Raw genomic sequence first — 12,350 nt, 5'->3', positions numbered from 1 at the left:
GAAAGCTCAAGTTCAGGGGAATAAAGAACAATGTGTTTCTTTTCTTTCACCCCAAATGCCACCAGGACAGTGCCTGGAAGTGGGATTGAATTCTGAGCCAGCAGTAGAAATCAGCTGGCCTTATTTCCAGGGTTTTTGTTCATATGTAGAAACTAACCCACGGAAACTTTAGACCCTCCTAAACCAAGCCCCGGAGAAACTTCTATGACACCCCCACCCTTCCTACCCCTGCCTTTGCTTTCCAAAGGGTCAAGGCAGATGCCCTGTTATTATCATGCTCCCAGCTGTCAGACCAAATTGAATTTCCCTGAGCCCAGCTGATGTCCCTTTTTGGCCACAGGGCAGAGGTCAGGAATGAAGGCTGTGCATGGACGGGAAATGTGTCCCTAGGGCTGAACGCAGAGGCGCTGACCTCTCAACTCTGTGCTGCATTTCTAACATTGTTGGAAGGGTTGGAAAGCCTTATGATTTCTAGATGTAAAAGAAAAAGAAATGCATTTTAGAAAAACAGCATCCGAGTTCCCCTGTGAAAGTCCCATCAGTATCATTGAGGCTGCTTGAAAATCTCCGGGTGACTTCATGGCCTTGGCCATTCCTTGTTAGATGCCTAAAGGGAGGAAGGTGTCACCTGGATGAGGAGTGGGATACTGTGTTTCTGATCTTGAAGCTCGCCCTCCTTCTCTTCACTTTTTTTTTTTTTCCTTCCCTCCTTCAGAATTTATTAAGCAGCTACTGTGTGCCAGGCCATAGGCTGAGCCCTGGGGACATACATGAATAAGACCCATTGCAAAGCCTTCCTGAGCTTATCATTCGTTCATTTAAAAAAGTTCATTCGTTCTGTAAAGTTTATTGAACACCTAATTTGCTCTGGTCTCGTAGTAGAAATAAAAGACATAGTCCCTTCTCCTACTGAGTTTATACTTTCTTAATTTTTTCACTTGCTCACTCAACAGACACATTCTGAGCACCTACTGTGTGCCAGGGACTGCTCCAGTTGCTGGAATACCAGGATGAACAAAACATAGCTTCTGTCTGGCTGGAGCCTAAAGGCTAGACAATGTTGTATTCCTCTCTAGGGCTGCCGTAACAAAGTACTCCAAACCTGGTGATTAAAACCATAGAAATGTATTGTCTCACCGTTCTGGAGGCTAGAGGTCTGAGATCAAGGTGTCGGCAGGGCGGCGCTGTCTCAGACCCCTGTACGGAGCATCTTCCCTCGCCTCTTCTCAGCTCCTGGAATTTGCTTGCTGTCCCTTGGCTTGTTACAGCCACAGCCTCTGGTCTTCGCTTCTGTTGCCACGTAGCCTTCTCCCTGTGTGTCTCTCTTCCGTCTTATGAGGACACCAGTCATATTAGAATAAGGGCCTGCCCTACTCCAGTGTGACCTCATCTTAATTTACATCTTAATTGTATCTGCAAAGACCCAAAGAAACTCACATTCATGGGTACCTGACTCCAGGATGTCAGCGTTGGGTGGGAGAGGTACACAGTTCAACTTTATAATGAATATATATAATGATGCAGAGCACCTACAGGGGGACCTGGAGTCAGTGTCATTATCTTTCCCTTTTTCACTTTCTCTCTGCATCTAGAGGGTATGCACCTTGGGGTCAGCAAGTCTGTGTTGCTCTGAGTGAGCGATTCTGGATTTTGTGCCAGGGACGTGAAGCAGACCTTTTTATTGTGCATTTACAGGGGGATTCTTGTGTGGTCGCAGGTGATGGGCAGTGCTCCTTCCTGCCACTCTCATTTGTTTTTGCTTCTTGGGGTGGCTGATGAAGGAATCATGGGGACACCTGCCTTGACCCGAAGGCCTGGCGTGGTGGTGAGAACTGTGAGTTCCTATCCTGGCTCTGCTCTTGCTGGTTTTGTGAGCCTGGGAACATTTCTTCACCTTTCTCTGCCTACAGGCGGCCCACCTGTACCTCACCCTGGGGGTCTTGTGAGGACCAGATGGGATCGATTTGTAAGTGTTCATAAGAGCACCTGGCTCATAGTAGATGTTTGGTGCACTAGGTGGGGACTGTGCTGAGACATATAGCACCTCCCTGAGAGAGGGCTTGCCCAGCTCATTCAGCACATCTCAGTGGAGACTTTTGTTCAGTATTTAATGCCATTCACCTGTAATCTTTCCTAAGGAAATGCTTTTGGAAACAAGGAAAGTACCCCCTTGCACAAAGCTGTACATTTAAAATGGTAAACAGTTGCAAAAAAGATAAAAACCTGCCCTACCATGAGAAATGAGCTAACATATTAGGGCAAAATGATAAAAAAAAAAATTAGGGTAAAACTCTGAAAAACAATGTAGCCCTTAAAAAGATTATGATCACTTTTCTAAAGTTAGGAGATTGCGTGTAATCTAAGTGTCATATAAAAAAAAATTAATTTTTGAGGCAGTGACTTAATTTCTCCCTGCTTGGGTTTTCTCATCTGTGAATTGGAGACCGTTCATAGTACCTTCTTCAGACATAGGATTGAGAATTCAGTGGGATCTTATATAGGAAGCACATGATGAGCACCTGGCATGTATTAGGTGCCCGCCAACTGCTAATTGTTTTTATTTTTATTTATCGTCTGGTTTGAATCATGTGCAAAATACTCTTAGTAAAATATTTAGAATCAATAACACAGATGAAACACACACATTTTCCCTTCTAGATACTTATTCGGAGGGGCTGCATTCTGTCCGTCACTCAGCCCGTGTGGAGCCGCACCTAGATCAAGCACTCTTAGCCCACAGAGCAGTAGGTCTCGGTCTTGGAGTGTGCTCAGAATCCCTTGTGAGGGCTAGATGCTTGGAGATGCTGACTTAAGAGATGTGTGGTAGATCCCAGGCATTTGCAGTCTTAAAAAAAAGTTCCACAAGTGATTTTGATAATCAGGATTGAGATCAGGCACAGTGACCCCCCTGGAGAAGTTGGCAAACCAGATGTGAAGATGGGAACAGCAGGCGCATCAAAAGATAAGGCATAATGTCAGGCTAATAGAAGTTCTGCAGAGTAGGGCTTCCCAGCTCTGGCTCCCCTGCAGAACCCTGTAAAAATAGAGCCCCCCAGGTGTATGGAATCAGAACCTCCCAAGGTGAAGTCTTTGCAGAAAGTTCTGATGGCCAGCTAGGTGCAGAGCTGTTGGTGAGGACTCTGAGTGGTAGAACAATTCAAGAGAACCCAGAGGGTCCCTTTCAGCCCTACAGGGATGACAGTCCCTTCAGGGATTGTCACAGAAGCCCCCTGTGAGAAGGTGTGATTCTACGTCAGGCTTTTGACCCCGCCTCCCTCTGTGTCTCACCTTTGCATTCCCTCCCCCTGCCGCCAGCCGGCACTCACCTGAGGTACAGCGCACAGACTGTGAACCAGGGGTCCTGCAAAGCCCTTTCCTCTAAGCCCTGAGGCTGATGTGTTTCCTCTGGTTGGTACTGGTGAATGTTTTAAAATACATACTACATATATATTATATATAATTTATGTAAAATATTTTTAGTTGAGCTGAAATGCACTTAACATTAAATTTAGCATCTTAATAATTTTTTAAAGATTTTATTTATTTATTGAGAGAGAGAGAGCAAGTGTGAGCCAGGGAAGAGGCACAGAGAGAGGGAGAGAGAGAATCCCAAGCAAACTGCACTGATCGTGGAGCCCAACGTGGGACTTGATCCCAGGACCCTGAGATCGTGACCTGAGCCGAAATCAAGAGTGGGCCACTTAACCAACTGAGCCACCCAGGTGCCCCCATCTTAATGATTTTTAAGTGGTGTTAAATATATTCATGTTTGGGGGCAACCATCACCACCATCCATCTCCGGAACTCTTTTCATCTTGCACAACTGAAACTCTGCTCCCATTAAACAAAAATTCCCCACATCTCCCTTCCCCCAGCCTCTGGCAGCCACTATTCTATTTTCTGTCTTCATGAATTGGACTACTCGAGGTACCCCTTAAAAGTGGAGTCATATGGTATTGGTCTTTTGTGACTGGCTTATCATAGCACAGTGTCTTCAAGATTCATCCATGTCATAACATATGTCAGACTTCCTTCTTTTTTAAGGTTGGCTGATATTCCATTGTTAGGGATGTACCAAACCACAGTTTGCTTATCCATTCACCCATCGAGGGACACGTAGGTTGCTCCCATCTTTTGACTCTTGTGAATCATGCTGCTGTGAACACGGGTGTACAAATATCTCTTCAGGACCCTGCTTTCAAATCTTTTGGGTATATTATACCCAAATATTGGTGGATCCTATGGTAACTTTAGGTTTCTTTTTTTGAGGAACTGCCATACTATTTCCCACAACCACAGGATTTTACATTCCCACTCACGGTACACAAGGATTCCTATTTCTCTGCATCTTTGCCAACACTTGTCATTTTCTGGTTTTGTAATAGTAGCCATCCTAATGGATGTGCTGGTGAATGCTTTTAGCAAGGACAAATCACTGTCAGCTTCATATTTCGTTTATGTTATATGGGCCAATTAAGCAATTCCCAAGCATTTATTTAAGCTCTAGGCACTGAGTGTACAGACCTAAATAATACATGCACGATTCTTGCCTTCGAGGCTCTTGGAGTGTGTCGGGGGAAATAGATACATGGCAGGTAATTTCTGTCCAGTATGGGAGGTGTAATAATGTATCCTTAGGTAGGATACAGTTAAAATGGTAGGAAATGATGGCTGAATGTAGTGCCTTGCTGTCAAACACATGAGGTACATTATTCAAGCAGACTTAGAGGTCTAGGGGTTTGGGTTGTCCGGAAGAACTTTCTGTAATGATGGAGATTCTGTGCCTGTGGAGTCCACTAGCCTCATGTGGCTGCTGAGCACTTAAAATGTGCTTTAGTGCAACTGAGAGATGGAATTTTTAAAGTTTACTTTATCTTAATGAAGTTACACTTAAATTGAAATTAGCCATAAGTGGCTAATGGTTTGTGTGTTGGACAGGACAGTAATAGAGATTCTTAGGCGGTTCTCAAACTGGAATATACACGTGAGTTACCTGAGGATCTGGTTAAAGAGCAAATTCCCTCCAGTGTTAATGATTCCTTTAAGTTGGTCGTGAGACCAAGAATTCTGTGTTTTAACAACCACCACAGGCGATTCTGATGCAGGTGCCATTTGAGAAATGCCAAGTGTTGCAGTTTTCAGACTTTTGTATCCTCAGAATATGTTCTTCTGTGTGTGAAAGCTTAAGAGAGGGCTCAGTCTATAAACCACATGGGAGCAGAGCTGGTCGGGCTTAGGCAGGGGTGGGAGCTGGAGCTCCATGCATGGGGGGAGTGGGGGGACCATGCTCTACCCTCCCTAGAGGAAGCTGCTGCTGCTTTTTTTTTTTTTCCAGATTTTTATTTATTTATTTATTTATTTGTTTGTTTGTTTGTTTGTTTGTCAGAGAGAGAGTACACAGGCAGAGGGAGAAGCAGGCTCCCCGCTGAGCATGGAGCCCGATGTAGGGCTCGATCTGAGGACCCTGGGATCAGGACCTGAGTTGAAGGCAGGTGCTTAACTGACTGAGCCACCCAGGCGTCCCCGGAGGAAGCCTCTTAGAGTGCAGTTCAGATCACCTCATCTAGCCACAGCCTTGTCATGTCATTAATCTGAAACGCTGTGAAATGCAGAGTGAGATTTGGTTTTCCAATAACCATATGCATGGCAGAACCAATCTAAAACCAATAGTTCCCTCTGGAAACACCAGTTGAAGCAGAAGCACAATGTCATCGTTCAGGCTACTATAACAAAGTACCACACAGACTAAGGGGTTTCAACAACAAACATTTATTTCTCACACTTATGGGGGCTGGGAAGTCCAAGATCAAGGTGCGGGCAGATTCCAAGCCCAGTGGGAGCCCCCTCCCTGGTTCACAGGTGGCTGTCTTTCCACGGTGTCCTCACGTGGCGGAAGGGACAAGGGAGCTGTCTGGGGTCTTTTGATAAGGACACTAATCCTATTCATGAGGGCTCCACCCTTATGACCTAATCTCCTCCCAAAGGTCCCACGGCTAATTCCATCGCATGGAGGTTAGGATCTCAGCATATGAATTTTGGGGAGATGCAGACATTCAGCCCATAGCACACCAGTAATACATTAGTGGGCCATGTTCTTCCTTGCACTGGACATCAACCTCCCATCCTGGCATCACATGAGGAATTGTAGAGCAGTGATTAAGAGCATTGAGTCTGACCTGGATATGAATGCCAGCGCTACCCTTGGAACTTGCTGGGCGGTGCTAGGCCAGTTTCCCCATCTGCAAACGGGTACAACAATATCTGCCACATGAGATAATACAGTTGACCCTTGAACAGTGCAGGGGTCAGGGGCGCTGACTCCTCATGCTGTCAAAAATCTGCATATAACTTTAGATTCCTCCCAAAACTTAACTACTACTAGCCTACTGTTGACCAGAAGCCTACTGATAACATAAACAGTGGATTAGCACATATTTTATAAGTCCTATGTAGTGCATACTGTATTCTTACAATAAAGTAAGCTAGAGAAAAGAAAATGTTGGTAAGAAAATCATAAGGAAGAGAGACTACACTTACCGTATTTGTCGGGGAAAGAACCCACACAGTTCAAACCCATGTTGTTCAAGGATCAACTGTGCATGCAAAGCCCAGCACTTGGTACTTAGCGCTCATTCTTATAGCAACAGCAGCGACAGCAGGAAGAATAGCTAACACTGAGCATTGAACCTGAGCCAGGCAATCTACTCTCTTACGCACTTGCTACTTACTAACTCATTTAATCCTTGTAACAACCCAGTGACGCAGATACTGTGATTTCCGTTGTGAAGACAAGGTGACGCTCATGGAGCTTTGGGAAGTTGGTGAAGGCCGTGTTGCTGCAAAATGAGAGAGGTACCCATCGGTTGTAGGGAGTCTGGCCCCGGAGCCTGGAATTTCTACTTCCGTGCACTCCATCACTATATCATCCCGAGGCCCCAAGAAAGCCTTTTAGGATGAAGGCCTGCCTCAGATCTCAAAGCTTCAGAATTATTCTGCAAGTCAGCTCAGCTTCCAGGAGGCATTTGCAATCCCAGCTGGCCACTCCCTCCCTCTGAAAACTCTATTTTCTTTGGGCTCCTGTGGCACCGAGCCCACTTGGATTCCTTCCTGGGACTCTGCCCTGTTTTTCAGTCTCTCAGTAGGGCTCCCCTGGCTCCAACCAACCTCACAGGGCTTTTGGAGACCCTCTATATGCTGACTAATTCTATTCTTCCAAACTCTCTCTCCAGCTGAACCTGGCCTCTGAGTTCCAGACTTGATTTTCCCAAATGCCTGATTATATCTCCATTTGGAAGTCTAGCAGACACCTCAAGATTACTATGTCCAACGTGGATTATTTCCACGGCTCCTGCACGAGATCATGCTTTGCCCCTGCTTCACACCCATCCGGGGCCCCGATGCCCCCTGTCCATTTTACTGAAAAGGAAATCCAGATTTCTTACAAAGGCCCCATTTCCTCAACAGGCTTCTGAGCACTGGCTGGTCTCAGGACTCTGCCTCATGCCGTTTCTCTGCCTACAGGGCCCCTCTCCCTGCACCCCCCTGACTCCCAACCTTCCTGCTCTTCATAAGAGTGACAAGTCTTGTCCTAGAGTCTCAGCTTTTAAATGCTGTTTCCTCAGACACATCTTTCCTCACCACCACATTCTCTCTGGCTGCACCCCATCTGTTTTCTTCCTAGCACTGTAACAATCCAGAATTACTGGTTTACATGTATGTGTCTGCCACCCCCCCCCCAAGACCACCAGCTCCCAGCAGACAATGCTGATGGTTTAGTCTAACACTAATGTTATCTCAGTGCCTGGCATAGAGCCTGGCACATGGTAGATAATAAATACAGATAGTTGTTGGGGCACTTGGGTAGCTCAGCCGGTTAAGTGTCCCACTCTTGATTTCAGTTTAGGTCATGATCTCAGGGTCGTGGGATCGAGCCCTACGTCAGGCTCCATGCTGGGCTTGGAGGTTGCTTGAGATTCTCTCTCTCCCTCTGCCCCTCCCTCCCCCTCTAAAAAAAAACAAAAACCGAAAAACCAAAACATTGTTGAAATCAAATCAATGGCTCCTAAGTCGATCATCAACATACAAGGCCAGGGCACCTGGGTGGCTCAGTTGGTTAAGCAACTGCCTTCGGCTCAGGTCATGATCCTGGAGTCCCGGGATCGAGTCCCGCATCGGGCTCCCTGCTCAGCGAGGAGCCTGCTTCTCCCTCTGACCCTCCCCCCTCTCATGTACTCTCTCTCATTCTCACTCTCTCAAATGAATAAATAAATATTAAAAAAAAAAAATACAAGGCCAATTCTAGACTTATTACTGGAAGAACCCTTTCACAGCGGAGGTGGTCCTCCTGTGTATACAAGTGATTGCAAATTGGATGAGACCTGGGCTTTTTTAAGGACCTTGGTCCCTATTTTCACATTTCTCTTTGCTGGGTCATCCATAATGTTAGAACTTACAAAGGTAATCTTAGGGAAAGCAGCAGCCTGGGATACCCAGGTGATTTGGTTTTGGTTTAAAATGGAAGCTCTGAGCTAATGCATTTTACGGATAATGAATAGAGAACAATTTTCTCTGTTAAAAAAGAATGAGAGGTGGAACACTTTGTGTGGGTTACTGGAGTGCCAGAAGCTCCTGAAAGGGGTTCTCTGCAAATATTTAGGGTTTGGTACTCAAAAACAGCACAGGGGTTTTCCTGAAAACCGATAAGCACGGCAAGAACACTGTAGCGTGCAAAGCGGAAACGCGCCTGCCAAGCTGCAGTGTGGAACGAGTGTTTTTGGCTCGGCTGCGGAGCTGCAGGTGGAGGCTTGCAAGTCAGTGCAAACAGGTTAGTAACACAGCTGGCTGCAGTGACCGTGAACCCTGCCACGCTCTTCATGGCCACTGCCTTTTCATCAGCCTCAAGATGATGGACCCCTAGTTGCCCAAGCCACAGACCATGGCCCAGGTGAGTCCACTTCTAGCTGCTTCTCCGGGGTAGGGTCTAGTTGTCAGAAGTTTCCAAACGGTGGGCGCCTGGGTGGCTCAGTTGGTGAAGCATCTGCCATCGGCTCAGGTCATGATCCCAGGGTCCTGGGATCGAGCCCCACATCGGGCTCCCTGCTCAGCGGGGAACCTGCTTCTCTCTCTCCCTCTGCTGCTCCCCCTCCTTGTGCTCTAATATCTCTCTCTCAAATAAATAAAATCTTAAAAAAAAAAAAAAAGTTTCCAAATGGGGAGTTTGGTCAGAGAGGAGATTGAGGATGAATTTTCGCCAGTAATTCTGCAAGTCATGGCCTGTGGTTGTGTGTCTTTGGTGTGCCGGGCTCTGGACTCAGACCCTCATGGCCGCTCCATCCTCCCCAGGCCCAGCTATGGGGTGGTGGGCAGGCTGTGCGTTAGGTCATGAGGGAATATGTGCCCTGTGTGTACCGGGACCATCTTGCTTTGGGGTGATGGGAACCCAACTCAGACCGGCTTACACCATAAAAGGATTTATTTGCTCACGTGAGAGAGGGTTTAAGGGCTAAAACCTGGCCCCGGGCAGGTTTGGTTTCTCTTTTTCCCTCTGCATCACCACTGAATCTCTCCCTCCCTCACCTCTCAGCAGTGCGTTCCCCTGTGCTGGCTTCCTTCTCGAGTTCTGCATCTTGCAGCTTCCAGGAGCTGTCCTACAATTGCTGGTCTAACAACCCCATTAGATAGAGCTTTTCTTCCTAGAAGTTCTAGCAGAATCTCTGACTCCATTCCCATTGGTCCAACTTGGGTTACGTGTCCCAATTACCTTGGACAGGGTGATGATGTTCTGACTGGACAGATCCACCTCACCTGACCATCTAGAGCTGGGGGAGGGGGTGTAAGGTCAGCACCATGGGAACTGGGAAGGGGTGGCTTCCCCAAGGGGAACGTGGAGTACAGTCACCAGAAGAAGGGGTCGTGGGATCGAGCCCTACGTCAGGCTCTATGCTGGGCTTGGAGGCTGCTTGAGATTCTCTCTCTCCCTCTGCCCCTCCCTCCCCCTCTAAAAAAACAAAATACCAGGATACCAGGGAAGCAAACACACAAATGCCTGCATCACTAACCAAGTAAGTGGAGGTGGGGAGAGCCAGCAAGTTCTAGTCACCTTCCTCAGAGGGTGTCTAAGAGTCTGTGTTCTGCTTTGGCTCTTTTAAATGAACCTCAAGCACAACAACATCTGGAATCACTCCAGGCCATTATTTGTGTGTGGTGAGAGTCAGTCTCATGCTCCTCATCCTCTACTCTTAGCTCCTCTGTTCAGCTCATCCCATGTGGACCTTGAGCCCTGCCTTTGACCTCCAGCCTCGTCTGAAATGTGAGTCTGGGCCTCTGCCCCTGGTGCCTGGCACAGCAGCCCCCATGAGAGCATCCTGCACCTGGCAGGCAGGAGTTTGATGGGTGGAGAGTTGGAGCCAAAGGTCAGGAGACGGGCAGAAGCAGGAGCAGGTCTGGGAGCAATGAGGACTTCCTGGGCCAGGGCTGTGACACTTCAGAGACCCCTGCTTGTGGCTTCCTTGTCCTCAGATAAGTGTCACACTTTGCCCCCCCCCCCCCCAGCATGGCCTGCCACTGCTTCACCCCATCTCTCTGCTCACCTTTCCTTGTCTGTACTCCAGCCAGACTCGGGTTCTGTTGGTTCCCTAAGGACCTCTATTCTCTACATTCCTGGGGCCTTCCCAGATGCTGCCCTTGGTGGGGACACTCCCAGTGCTCCCCTCCGTTCTTCCCCCTCTTCCTAGTTAACTCCTGCTCATCCAAGTCCCAGGGGCTTCCCTGGGGAAGCCTTGCCTGACACCTCCTCCCACCTTGGCTGGCTTCATCACAGTGCATCTCTGGAACCCTCTGCAACTCACCACATTCTGTGTGTTTGTGCGTGTTTGCATGCGTGTGACCATCTTGCTTTTATTCATTTCAGTCTTTCTCACTAGATTATAACGGCCACGAAGGTGGGGACCATTATAGTTTTACTTGCCACCATCCATAGCTTGTAGAACAGTGCCTAGCCCATAGTAGGCACTTAGTGAATGTTTGTTGAGTGAATGAATGACCGGGCACTGGGGAGCCACTGAGGGATGTGACATGTGAGAAGATGACTTGCCCAAGTTCCCCAGATAATAACAGGCTCCACCCTCTTGGAAGCCCACACCTTCTGACTCCCCGTGTCCCGCTTTGCCCCTCTCTGCCCAGCAGTGGGGCTCTCTGAGTAGCAGGAGAGAGAAGGTGACGATTATAACGCAGAATGAAGGCTTACCTGCAGACCAGGTTGTAAATTACATAGCAACATGGGCAGCTTGGATGTTGCCCTGAAGAGTTGTGATTCTCCTTCCTCCTAACAGATCGTATGCGTGTGTGTTTGTTTTAATCCGAGAAGACCTTCCCTGCCGGTAACTTGAGGTCATTCCATTTCACCTCCGAGTGTCCCATCTGGTTTGAGCCTTTGATGGTTCTTGGATTGCCATGATCTTATTTGGGGATAAAGCTGCTGATGGAACCTGGAGGGAGCACATGTAATCTTAGAGGACTCTGGCTCCCCCTTCCCAGGGGTTCAAATGAAAGTTCAGATGAGTTTGACCAATGCACAAAGGGTGGTCTTCACCGGGAGCTGTCAGAAGAGCAGGTGGCCCATCCTGGAGAGGAGTCAGGAGACTGGGTCCTTCTGTGCTCCCCAGATGATGGGGAGATCTGGGTAAGTCCTTCCATCTCTCTGAGAGAAATAGTGTCTGTGTCAGTTAGGCATCTTTTAGTGGAAAGCAGTGGAACAGAAAGAAAAGCCCACAGCTAGGGCTGGCTTCAGGCACTCCTGGATCCAGGGATGCCTTTGGGGTTGTCTGAACTTGCTCCCTTCATCCTTCAGAGGCATGGAATCATGTGTAAACGCTAAGAGACTCTCCTGTATAATTGGGGAGTCCTTGCTATGTGACCTTAGGCAAGCCGCTAAACCCTGTGAGCCTCAGTTTCCTCCTGCAGTGAGGATTAAATGAGCCAGTCCATGAAAGCAGTTAGCACAGTGCCCAGCACATCGTAGGTCCTCTTGGCTCTGCCCTCCTCTCTGCTGGTTTCATTCACAGGCAGGCTTTCTTCTTGCTGGACCCTAGTGATTTGGGGCTCAAAGCCTCCTGGCTTCTTGTTTACTGTAAAGAGAGTTTCTCTTTCCCAAAAGGCAGTCAGTGGTGTGGACAATGGGTCTCAGGCTCACTGGTAGCAGGCCCATGCTACCAGCCAGCAAGGGCTCCTCCTGGTGGCAGGAGATCAGGGAGCCCCTCTGGGGAGAGGTTGGAGAAGCAAGCAGCCCACCTGCCAGGTTGGGCAAGGATGGAGTGAGCACCAGAGTGAGGGTGGGATGCTATTTCCAGGGG

The 12,350-nt window shown here is 48.0% G+C and overlaps 1 protein-coding gene across 3 annotated transcripts in view; it reads left to right on the top strand.

Annotated features, from left to right (window-relative positions):
* ASAP1 (ArfGAP with SH3 domain, ankyrin repeat and PH domain 1) overlaps window positions 1–12,350 on the top strand; it is a 341,917-nt gene that overhangs the window by 34,000 nt on the left and 295,567 nt on the right. The gene's annotated exons all lie outside the window — the stretch shown is intronic.

This window comes from Mirounga leonina, unplaced genomic scaffold (assembly GCF_011800145.1).
Source record: "Mirounga leonina isolate KUSES-001 unplaced genomic scaffold, KU_Mleo_1.0 Mir_165, whole genome shotgun sequence".
NCBI classification, from domain to species: domain Eukaryota; kingdom Metazoa; phylum Chordata; class Mammalia; order Carnivora; family Phocidae; genus Mirounga; species Mirounga leonina.
This window is presented reverse-complemented; position numbering and strand designations above follow the sequence as displayed.